General features: G+C 52.5%; 1 protein-coding gene across 5 annotated transcripts in view; it reads left to right on the top strand.

Annotated features, from left to right (window-relative positions):
- Window positions 1-12,699, top strand: part of RPS6KA2 (ribosomal protein S6 kinase A2) — a 344,820-nt gene that overhangs the window by 233,455 nt on the left and 98,666 nt on the right. The window lies entirely within an intron of this gene.

Genomic DNA, 12,699 nt, shown 5'->3' with positions numbered 1-12,699 from the left:
TGCTCACCCTCGACTGGCTCTCCCTTGGCCACGCATTCTCCCTTCTGGGGTTCTAGTCACTCGCATGAATGTTCTGGGTTATGGCTCCCTTGTTAATCTTCGATGCCAAGCGACATGTGCGGGAAATGGGCAGGAAAATTGAGTTAAGAGGTCTTTCCTCAATCATGCTTTCGAAAGATCACCACCTTTCCCAGGATGGGTGCGACCCGTAGTCCGTGCAGGTGTTTGCAGTTGACAGATAAGGCACCTGAGGTGGGTACGGCGCGGCCCTGTGGGGTGCTGGGTCTTCCTAATTTACCCTGGCAGCACACTGGATTTTCTTTAGTCTGTGCTGTTTTCAGTGCACTCACAACTCCTTGGGATGACATTTGCCTCTGCAGTGCAGAGTCGAGTCTCTGGAACTCACTTGCACCTGAGGGATCATCCCTCTTGCCCGCCAGGCACAGAGAGGTGAGGGGTGCGGGGCTTGGTCCCCTCCCGCCCCTGCACCACCTCCAGTCCTCTCTGGGGCTCCACCCGGTTTCTGGACTTCTCTGGCTGGTCAAGTGCAGGAGGGAGGCCGTGGGGTCGCCCAGAACTCCCTGCACCTATCTAACTGGGGTGCACCTCTGGCAGGCAGCCTCGGGGCCAGCAGTGGACGCAGTGGACAGGGTCCCTTCCTTAGTGCCTCCAGGCACAGGGCGGGAGATGCATGGAAACTGGTGGGCACAAGCCAGGAGTTCAGGGAGAAAGGTGGGTGGGGCCCCGCAGAGCTAAGGAGAGAGCCATTCCCTCTACTGCCCCACAACAGACCTGGGACTGTGCTACCAAATCCTCTGGACCCAGAACCTCCAGCGATACCTGGGGCAGACCCGAGGTGCCCACGGAATAGCTCTGAGAGTGGTGGAGGGGCTGCAGTTCCCCCCCTGCAAGGCCAAACCTGCAGGACTGGGGATGGAGAGAGCCTGGGGTGACTGCTGGGCACACTGGTGCCCCCTGAGAGCAGGTCCTTTGTAGGTGACAAGAAATAGCCTGGGAACACTTTCAGGAATGTTCTGGAAATGATGCTGATGTAGGCTCTTTGTGGTGTGGTAGTAACAGGGAGAGTGGCCTCACCCTGCAATGCTCGGCTGTGCAAAGGCCGTGTGCCCTTTTTGTGCACCCCTGGGATGGTGTGGAACAGCCCATCACACCCTCAGCCTGAGCATGGTGGATTCCCAAGCCTATGCATCTCTCCTGGGATTTGGGTGTCACAGCCTCATGGCATTTTCACACCAGGACAGGAGACACTTTTGTCTTGTGAGAAGCACCCGAGCTGTTGGTGTCCTCACCTAGCATTGCTGCCACGGAGCCTGGCAGACTCGATGTCCCTGGAAATGGCCTGTGGGACCTCTGTGTCATGTGAAGCCTGCATGCTAGTTTAGCTCAGAGCTCTCTTTGAAGCCGAGAGCCTGGAGCTTGCCTTAAGGGAAGTTCCCAGAGTTTCCCTCCATCACTCTAGATTGGTGACTTTTGCATATTGGAAAAATAGACATTTTTTTATAGTGTCAGAACAAGAACTTGAATAGCAGAAAGAAAATACTCTCAATGCTTCCTGTTAAAGAGCAGATGTGAGACAGACGCCTGAAAGGAGGCCCCGGAAAAGAAAAAGGTGTCCAGCAATCCGTCCACTCTGATCTTCATTTCCTCCAGGAACTCTTGACGCCCGCCTAGCTGAGGGGTCAGCGGCTTCCCCATGTGGAGGGGAGAGGCCAGGAGGGTGGGGATAAGTCTTGGATGTCCAGCAATCCATCCACTCTGATCTTCATTTCTTCCAGGAACTCTTGACGCCCCCCTAGCTGAGGGGTCAGCGGCTTCCCCGTGTGGAGGGGAGAGGCCAGGAGGGTGGGGATAAGTCTTGGGGTTCCGTTTGCCAGCTGGTGAGGCGGTGGGCCCAGGAGTTGGGAAGGAAAAGTCAGGAGAAGGTGACCTGGGGGGAAGAAGGGCTAGAGGCCGGTTCTGCTGGCCCCTAGGTCCGGCTCACGCCCTGGAGTGCTGCTCGCTGGGGGCCCTCCCAGCTCGAGGCCGTCCTGTCAGAGAGCTCCTTCCAGATCACCCTTATTTTAAAACACGGGGGGGTGGGGTCTTCGCTCCCTGTGGAAGCCAGCCCTGGCTGTCTGCCAAATAAACTTTATCCACACTTTCCCTGCTAACTCCACGCTGGAGGGATTATGAGGGCCACAGAGCTAGAATATAGTATGTCTCCTGCCTGTGGGACCCCGGGACTCCTGGTGTAAGTTAGATGCCACCTTCGGGGCTGTGCTCAGCTGTGCATACACCCCACTGCCCTTGGCCCCATCGCGGCCTCCACACCCCTGGACACCCAGCCTCGTCTGTGACCTCCCACAGACCCCTCCCTCTGCACTCGCCGTCTGCCAACATATTTCAGAGCCCACCCCAGCTTCTTGGCGTCTGATCGACCTTCAGGACCTAACTCACTCAAGTCAGATGTCCCGTCCGCAAAGCCCTCCCTGCCCCCTGGAGGGAGGTGCAGGCCCTCTACAGCATCGTGGGTTCCCCTGTTGCAATTGATCCCACCTGGAGACTCTCGGCACCTGGTGAAGGTCTTCCGAGGCCCCTTCCGTGGTCGGTGGTGTGGGTGTAATGCATGTCCTCTCCGAGCAGGCAGGCACAGAGAGGCCTCAGGAGGTGACGGAGTGCTGCCCACATGTGTTACGGTGCTTGACAGTCTGGCTTTTCAGTTTGTATGTATATATCTGCTACCTCACTGGAGTCCAGACACCTCGAGGACAAGCGTCGTAACTTCTCATCTTCCAACAGAGAAGAGCTAGAGATACTTGTGAAATTCATTATGTGCGTCTTACATCTATACATTTACATAAACATGTCCTTATAGACATGTGAGCATACAGAAATGATACAATAGTAGCGTGCTGGGTGTGTCTGCTTACCAACAATGTCCCTGTGCCTCAGCTCAGTCACCTACGCGTCCCAATCACCCCTGATCCACGGAGGCCCAGGGAAATTACACAACTCATCCAGATACTCACAGCGAGTCTGGGGTACCTCTTGGAGTACACTTCTCACGTGTCAGCTGGGAACATCTTTTGCTCTGAACTTGGTTTAGCTCAACCTGCCGGTTCTGTGTCCTGCAGGAACTAATTCCTTCCCTGAGGATTCTGAAATGTGCAGGCTTACAGCAGAGGGTCGCTCCAACCTCCTCAGGCTCTTTCCTCCTCCCACCTCGAGGTCCTCACGAGCAAAGCTACTTTGACCAAATTAGGTCACTGTGTGCCTGCCTCTCTAGTCCTCCAAACGTGAGCCAGCAACGCCCTCCTCATAGCTTGCTTTGAAGAGTAAATGACATATTTACAGAAGGCTCTGTCCAGTGCCTTACACACACACATGTGCTTGGTGACATGTTTGCAGAAGGCTCTGTCCAGTGCCTCATACACTCACTGCTTGGTGACATGTTTCCAGAAAGCTCTGTCCAGTGCCTCATACACACACATGCTTGGTGACATGTTTGTAGAAGGCTCTGTCCAGTGCCTTACACACACGTGCTTGGTGACATGTTTCCAGAAGGCTCTGTCCAGTGACTCATACACACACGTGCTTGGTGACATGTTTGTAGAAGGCTCTGTCCAGTGCCTTACACACACACACATGTGCTTGGTGACATGTTTCCAGAAGGCTCTGTCCAGTGACTCATACACACACGTGCTTGGTGACATGTTTGTAGAAGGCTCTGTCCAGTGCCTTACACACACACACATGCTTGGTGACATGTTTGTAGAAGGCTCTGTCCAGTGCCTTACACACACGTGCTTGGTGACATGTTTCCAGAAGGCTCTGTCCAGTGACTCATACACACACATGCTTGGTGACATGTTTGTAGAAGGCTCTGTCCAGTGCCTTACACACACACACACGTGCTTGGTGCTCCCTGGCGGTCACCATTGCAACTCCTGCAAGCCACCCCCCTTCTTGCTCCCTCCGGCACAGCCACAGTGCCGGCATCAGCCTCTTCTCCTTGATAGCTGCAGAGCCACCCTCTCCAAAGTCTGTGTATAAACAGACTGGCTGAAGTTTCAGAGCAAGGTGTGTGCCACAGCTGTGACAGCAACGTGATAGAAACTGTTTCTGAAACTCCTTGTTCTGAAACACTTCAGCTGTCCTTCCTCCTAGAAACTCTTCCTGCTCAGCATTTCTGCAAGGCAGGGGTGATCCCAGGGATGGGCTTGGCCAGTGGAGGCCAGCTATGAGCTGGGGGGCACGGAGGGACATCTGCAGGCCTTCCCCCATTCCGTGGCTTTGGAAGGCAGCCTTTGGGCAGGGGAAGGCTGGGAAGGACCTGACTCCCTGCTTCAGAAAACATGGCCGAAAAGGGAAAGAGCAGGTGTCCAACGGGTCTGTGAGGAAACAAGCTCAACAGCATGTGTTAACTGGGAGGGAAATGACCTAGGGCAGGTGGGGAAGGTGCAGGGATTGAAGACTGATGGGAGGGCATGAGGGGAGTAAGACCGAGGGGTCAGGGCACCAGGGATAAGGCGGGGTCTGGGGCAAGACTGTGGGGGAGGGGTCATGAGATGGTCAAGGACAGAAACGTGTCTGCAGGTTGGGTTCTGGAATGCTGACCTCTCAGGCCTCCAGAACGAGGCGTGAGGGCTTTGGGACAGCAATACACACGGTAGCCACCAGCCTGGAGGAGGAAGTCCCTCTCAGTCACCGTTCTTGACACTGAAAACAGGAGCGTTCAATGGCAGACGAGTTGAGCCCTTTTTTCTGACGGAGTCTACCTTGGGGTTTGCCCTACTTACGAGCACACAAAATATGTGCACTTGTTGGGAGGGGGAAACACCACTTTGGACTGAGAAATCTGCCCCCAAAGGACTGCGGAGCAGGTCACCTGCTGAGGAATAAGTGACCATTGGTGGGATTTCTTTTTGATCGAGGAAGGGTCCAGGAGGAAGAAAAATAGGAACGTAAGGGCTAGAGCACATCTCTGCCACCTGCTCTGCGCTGCCGCCCCCCACCACGGCCCCTCCTGTCTCCCTCCCCCTGTGACCTGTCGCGGTCACCACAATGACCTCTCCTCTTTTCTTTTTCTCCACTGTGATGTCCCAACCACAGAGGGCTTGTGTTTCTCACAAAGCCCTGAAATTCCCCCTGAGCATATCAAGGCCCTGCCTGGTCCCTTCTGAATTCCGATCAAATGTTTTACGGGACGTGTGTGGAAGGCGTCATTGTTCTTCAGGCAGCATTCTGGCGCAGTGTCTTAGAATATTTGCTCAGTTGGGAAAACAATAGTAAGCTCTCTTGTTGGGTTGATAATTTATCTTTTTGTCTGCCTTCACTGAGTTTGGTTATTATTTATTGTATTATAAGGTGCTTGTTACAAGACCTTGAAAGAAGTGCTAAGAATAGTCATTCTTTGGAATACAGGTCTGCATGTCACTGAAGCACGTCAAAATGAGATACGCACTCCACATCCCAGGAACTCAGGCAGCTGGGGTGGAGGTGGGTGCTCGGCAGGATTTAGGCATCTTCTCTCCACGGCTGGTGTGGCCTGGCATGCAGGTCCCACCCTGGGCGCCTGTTACATCCGAAGATGCCTCTGCTCTCAGCTGAGCATGAATCTCCGTCTGAATCACACAGAGCTAGTGGGGGCAGGAGGGAGGGAGAGCACGATTTGCAGCTTTGTCAGCCTTCCGGTACGTCTTTCCCCCATTTCTTCTCAACCTCATGAGAAGAAAGTTGATAGTTTTTATAAAATGGGGATCACTGGTTCAGTTCTAGCACAGACTTTCCCTTTCTGGTACCAGTGAGGACACCGTGCTCATCATTTTTACTTCTAGAAGCTATTGAAACTCAGTGACAAAGTCTACTCAGACCATTTTCTGATATGTGATGTAGGCACTTATGAAAATGCCATCATTAAGCAGAAAAAGCCCTCATCCCTGAGCCCGTGTGCCCCGCTGCGCTGTGCCTGTGTGGTGGTTTGGGCGTCCAGGGTGCAGCTGAAGGTTCCCACGTTGGGTTGACACACACTGGGAGGACGAGCAGGTGTGGTAAGAGCTGCGTGCTGTGTTCTCCCACCCACGCCTTTCTCCTGAGTTATGTGCCTCCAGGCCTGTGTGTTGAAAAGAGAATAAAAAACTATTTTTCCCTGAGTTCCCACTGCCCACCAAAAACCAACACAGAGGTGCTTACTTAGAACATCACCTCGCAGCTCCAGAGGCCTCCTCTGGCCCAAGTCTAATCCTCTCCCAGGAGATGGGGGATGATCCGTTCTTGAATATCAGGAGCAGGTACACCTTTACTTTAAATGGCAGGAATTATATTATGTTCCCAGTTTACCTAATTCAAAAGCACAACACTTTCCCCAAATAGCATAAAAACACTGAAACTCTGATGTGATAATCTTTCAAGGGTTTCTGCTCACAGAAAGTGCTCAAAACACCAGATATCCCCTTCTGCAGCCACCTCAGCAGCAGCACGCTGTGTGGCATCCCATGGGGACGTGCCTACAGCCAGCGGTCAGGACGCCCCTGATTCCAGGTCCCCCACCCCCATGTGGGGTTTTCTGAGCCCCTCAGGCTCACCACCTCTTAACAGCATCTGCTTTTCTTTAACAGTGGCGTCACAAGCACGTCTACAGGCCCCAGGCGTGGTCACTGTCTTTTCAGGAGAGTGGCCGAGACGCCACGTGCCTCATGCCTCACCCGTCCCCTACTGGCTCTCGAGTGTTGCTGTTGGCACAAACTGCAGTCCCTGGTGGGGTGCAAGTTTACTCCGTATGTCCCCTTGACTGAGCCTTGGGGCATGCAGATACTTGGATGAACACTCTTCTGGGTGTGTCTGTGAGGGTGTTTGTGGATCTGTGGTTGGTTTAACATTCAAATTGAGAGACTGAGTTGGGCTCACCACCCTCTCCTGTGTGTGAGGCCTTCCTCCCCGTCAAAGGCCTGGATAGAACGGAGCAAGAGGGTCCTCCTGCCCCCTGAGCGAGCTGGTCTGTCTCCAACCTCTGGTTGTCTCCGACCTTGGGGGCCGAGAACCCAGCATCAGCTGTCCATCTGGCTGGCTGCAGACCCTGGGACACATCTCCTCCCTGAGTATGAACCAACTTCTATAATCAATCAATGCTGCCCTTTCCCTCCCACCCCCCTTACTGATCTTGTTCCTCTGAAGGCCCCGACTAACAAACTGCTATCGCCTCCTTTCTTTTTTAGTGATTTGGAGTTCAAACATTTTGCAAGTTATCATAGGAAATATGAGGACAGTGAGGGGCAGAGAGTAAGGGCTCTCTGTGTATAGAGGTTGGAAGGATTTCAGGATTTATTCTGACCTCTTGAGATTTCCTGGGAGTAACTGACTTGTAGTGTGTCTCTATTATCCCCTTAAGTTATCCTGACTTTTCTGTACACATACTATATGATGTGATATGTCATTAACACTTTTTTGATAACACACAGAAACACAGACAGAAGCTGATTGAAGGTTCCCACATTGGGTGACTCACACACACCTTTCTACTCAGGTGACAGAGATACTCTCAGACCCTATTTCCCAGTTAGGATTCTGTGCAGAGAAGACTTAGCGTAATTCAGTCTCAGCGTAATTCATTTTCCCTCAGTCTCCATGAATAGAACTTCAAGTTAATCTGAATCGAGTCACTGACAACCAGGGGAACAACCCAGCTCCAGAGTGCCCCGAGCCTCTCGACTGTTGAGAGTATGCGGGGGCCATGGTGGCCAGGACCCTGTCTGTGTTGATCTGAGTGTGCTGAGGAGTCACCACTGCTCTCTGTGCTGGAAGAACACTCCGTGGCCAGGCCGCTCACCCTGTGGGATGTGCCCTGTGCACACCCAGTCTGCAGTTGTCCCTGGCCTGTGTGTGTGGGTCAGAGCCACCTGCCAGCAGCTGGGGGTAGGGGGTACTTCAGCAGAGCCAGGGTGATGGTCGTAGCACTCTATGCCCACCTGGTCTGCAGTTGTCCCTGGCCTGTGTGTGTGGGTCGGAGCCACCTGCCAGCAGCTGGGTGTAGGGGGCACTTCAGCAGAGCCAGGGTGATGGTCGCAGCCCATCTATGCCCACCCGGTCTGCAGGGTTAGTGGCAGTGGGCAACTGGGAGCAAAGTTGGTGTGCTTGGCAAGGCAGGATGAGAGCAGGAGGTGTGGTCCCTGCCCCCAGCCCTCAGGGCCCTAGTGTCAGTGTTTGCCTAACTAAGAGTTCCTGGATGTGGCGGAGCACAGGACAGCTGCAGCCCAGTCACACCATCGTGCTGGCCTCCAACGGGTGTCTCTGTCTGCTGTGGTGAGAGAATAGAAAATGTTTATTAGAGGATTTTATTTTTATAGAGAGTGCCTGGTAGTTTTTTGTTGTGTTTTGTTTGCATTTCTGGTGGAACCTGCTGGAAGGCTGTGGGCACCACCTAGAACAGGGATGCCCAATGGGGATGTGGGGTCAGAGGTGCCATGTGCGTGTAGAACAGCAGCCTCGTGTTCTTTTTTGAATTTTGTCACTTTGATAATAAAGGAAGGTTTGGCTGTTTCCTGGGCATGCCTGAGTCTGTTCCAGGCCACACCACTGGTGGGACACAGGGGTGTCTGCTGTCTCCTCAGTGGTGAGCGATGCTCAGCACAATTCACCCCGGACCTCCCATCCTACGAGGAGGGCTGGCGTGCTGACGGGAGCCAGGACCTGAAGGCCTGTTTCAAGGGCTGCAGGAACGTCCCTTCCCATAATCTTGGGTACTAGGAGGAAAGTCATTGTGGACTCACAAGCCAAGAAAAATGAAAATCTAGTAACTGTCACGTCAACAGCCAGTGATCTGTGAGGCACAGGAGTCAGTCTGGATGAAGAGGCACCCCTGGGCATGGCTGCGCCTGAAACCTGGGCTGGGCAGGGCGGGGTGAGCCCCCTAGTGACCCCGGGGCTGCAGTGAGGGTCCTGAGTATCAGGGGACACCTGTTGCTACCCTGCAGCCCAGGACACCAGGCTGGTCACTGCACCCACAAAGACTGGCTCCTGGGAAAGAGCATGTCCACAGTCTCTGGGTTACAGGAGAAAGAGGAGCAGAAACTGCCTCCTTTATCCTCCAAGATTTCCAGGCTGAGCTCACTGCCCCCCACCCATGACTCCCCCTGCCCAGCTGTAATACCCTGGGACTCCCCACCCCACCTCTCCCCCGCTGGTGGCCAGCCCTTCTCCAGAGGACCCATTTCCTCGCCTCTTTCCTTCCTCCCACCGTGGTCTGCCTGAAATGTGCTCTTACCTGTGAGCAAGGTGACACAGCCCACCGCTCTGACACGTGGGGATGAGGGGCAGGGCTGGGGGGTGGGGCTTCCTTCTTTGTTCTCTTTCAGAACAAGGACATCTCAGGCTTTGGGGGTAGAGGATGTCTCTTGCACAGAGATGCAGGAATAATTTCACCTGGAGGACCCTGACCCTCTCGAAACACAGCGTGCCCACATGGAAACCCCATCTGCTCAGGTGGCATGCTCCTGGGCCAGGCCAGCACAGTGTGTGGGAGCTCTGGTGATTTTTACCTGGTGTTTCATGAGCTGGTGTTTTCTGTTGTTGCTCCAATAGTATTCTAGCTCCATTGGGGAAGGAGAAGAGAAGTCACTTCTAAATGAGCCTGTGTAATTACCCGTTTACCTTTGTGAAACTCTAGAGTTTCCTGTGTGCTCGAGAGGTCTGTGTGCTCTGAGCCTCACTCTGGGCTGAGCGTCTCCTCCACCCTGGCTCAGGACTCCTGCTGCAGGGAGCTCCTCCCAGGGACAGAAGGTCTGACTGTTTTCCTTTAAAAAACATCAAAACCAGAGCTCTTTCGGGCAGCATGTTGGTCTTGCTGCCTGGCTCCTAGCCGTCCTGGGCCCTGCCCTGGGACGGGACCTCAGCACCCCAGCTGCAGCCTGTGGCTTTGGCACACCCTGGGGACTGGGGGTCCTGCTGTCCCATGTGTCTCTCTGCCTCCCCCACAGGATGCATGTCCAGTGCTGGGAAAAGGAGCAGAAGTGGAGCAGAAATTCCCGTGGGATTTTTATTTGCCAGCAGCTTCTAGTTCAATCATTAATTCCTCTTTGCATCCAATTTTCACAACAAAAGGACTGGAGGTTAAGCTTCATGTCCCTCTCAGCTTTAGAAAACTGAACTGGCAGTCAGGGACTGTGTTAGTCATGAGGCTTGAAGCAGAAGTCAGAGTCTGCATGTGACAGTTTGCTGGTCTCTTCGTTCTGGGAAAGGGGCTTAGTGACTTTCTGGGTAACCATTCTTTGAAAAGTTCCAAGTATAATAAGAAAAATATGTCACCCTGTGGGAAGAAGTAGCAGAAAGCTGAACTCATGAACTCTATCAGCTGCTTCAGTGAGAGCAGCTCCAGGATGTCCTCCTCCAAGAACTGCAGTAGATAATGCCATGTACCCCCAGTACACACACGCACACACATGTAAATGCACACAAACACACACGTATGCGCACACATATACACACGCACACGTATGCACACATGCACGTGCACACACATGCACACGCACACACATATACACACATGTACGTGCACACATATCCACACATGCACGCGTGCACACATATACACACATGTACATGCACACATATGCACATGCACATGTATACACACGCATGCACATGCACACGCACACACATATACACACATGTACATGTACGTGCACACATATGCGCACATGCACATGTATACACACGCACACACATGCACACGCACACATATACACACATGTACGTGTATGTGCACACACATGCACACATGCACATGTATACACACACATGCACATGTATGCACACGCGCACACACATACACACATATGTACGCCCACGTGGTGCAGTTTCTAGCCACTGTTTGAGGGCAGCCTGCAGATGAGCACTCACTCCGAGGTGTGGATACCAGTTTCCCATGAGCAGACTTTGACCTAACTCTCTGCACTTTTCAGCAGGGCTGTGTCCTGTGCAGGATTTGCACTAATGTCCAAGGCTGTCATTCTGGAAAAGAAGAGCCATTTGGAAACATTCAAAACGAGATGGCAGTGGTTTCTTTTTACGTGTCCCCTTGTATAGAAGCAGACATGAGCCAAGTGCATGCCGAGGGGCGCTCTGTGTTTGGCCCAGGAGTGGTGACATTGTGACCACAGGGTCCCACTGTCCCGGGTCAGAGACACGGCCAGGAAGGGGGGGGACTGGATGCAGTCAGCGAGGGTAACTCTCAGGTTCTCTCCACTCTGCCCAGGGCTCTCACTGTTCCTGGGCTCCACCAGCAGTTACTGTTTGGTGTAAGCATTGACTTACATGACTCCTGTTTTACGTGACTCCTGTTTCTTGTAAGCATTGTCTCGCCTTAAGGAGTTTAGTTTTTTAAAAAAGTGTGACTAAATATGAGTAAGTGGACCATGGACGGATACCTCCAGGGCATGAGGATTTTAAATTTAGCAGGAGTATTTTGGTGTGTGCGCATGTACTGATGATAAAGAAATTGTTCAGATTTTAAGGTGTTGATAGAACCTAGAAGATTAGCTTCATTGCCAGACTACAGAATTCCTAACGAGGGCCCTTGTGTGCCTGCACCTGTCGCCAGGACACCTGCCTGCAGGGATAGGCCTGGTGCATGGTCCATCCCTGCCAGGCCTCCAGGAAAGAGCTGGTCCTCTTGGTTGGTGTGAAGAGAACAACAGACCTTTTACTTAGCAGCTCAGAGCAGTATCCTGTACAGATGGGTTTTCTAACTCAAATTCCCAAACCACTTTCTATAGTATAAATTGTTAGCTTTCTCATGGACTACTATAAGTTAACCTTCAGAAACCTACTGGGATTTTCTCGACTGTCACCAAAGTCCCTGGCAGGCAGATGTGGGAGGACACCTGCAATTGTCAAATGTGGCCAAAGTGTTTTGCCAGGTCTCAAGCTAGGGTAGATTTCTTTTTCTTTTCTTTTTTTTTTTTTTTTTGAGACAGAGCCTCAAGCTGTTGCCCTGGGTAGAGTGCCATGGCATCACAGTTCACAGGAACCTCCAACTCCTGGGCTTAAGCGATCCTCTTACCTCAGCTCCCTAGTAGCTGGGACTACAGGTGCCCGCCACAATGCCTGGCCATTTTTTGGTTGTAGTTGTCATGGTTGTTTGGCAGGCCCGGGCTGGATTTGAACCAGCTGGCGCTTGTGTATGTGGCTGGCACCTTAGCAGCTTGAGCCACAGGCGCCAAGCCAGGATAGATTTTTTAAAAACAACTTTTACAATGTGAATTTTTTGAACTTAAAAATTATGTGTATTGCCAGTAATGACTTTAGGGGTGTGGAGAGTTCTCAAGCCTTTGTCTTAGGCCATAAACAGGGATCGACTCTCACCATGTGGGTGGGGTTGTGCCACATGGAATGGTGGTTCTGCAGCCTCACATTTGAGCAGGGTGTGCTGGAAACTGCCAGGCAAGAGGGTTCATTGATTCCTTATGCAAATACTTCCTGAGTAAGGCTGTGTGCCAGGCACCTTGCTAGGCAGGAAGGGATTCAACAGAATAAAACAGGCATTAATACGAAACGTGGCCTGCCCAGTGAATAATGAAATTGATATTGTCTCTGTGCAAAACCTGCGGTTTCTCCTGTAAGTTTCCTGAGTCTGAGAGCTTCTTCAAATGGCCTCACGCGTCACTGGGTTCAAGGATCTCTCAGAAGATGGAATCTATCTGTTGG

The sequence above is a fragment of the Nycticebus coucang genome, chromosome 5 (genome assembly GCF_027406575.1).
Source record: "Nycticebus coucang isolate mNycCou1 chromosome 5, mNycCou1.pri, whole genome shotgun sequence".
NCBI lineage: Eukaryota > Metazoa > Chordata > Mammalia > Primates > Lorisidae > Nycticebus > Nycticebus coucang.
Note: the sequence above shows the minus strand (reverse complement) of the source record. Positions and strands in the feature narration are given on the sequence as shown.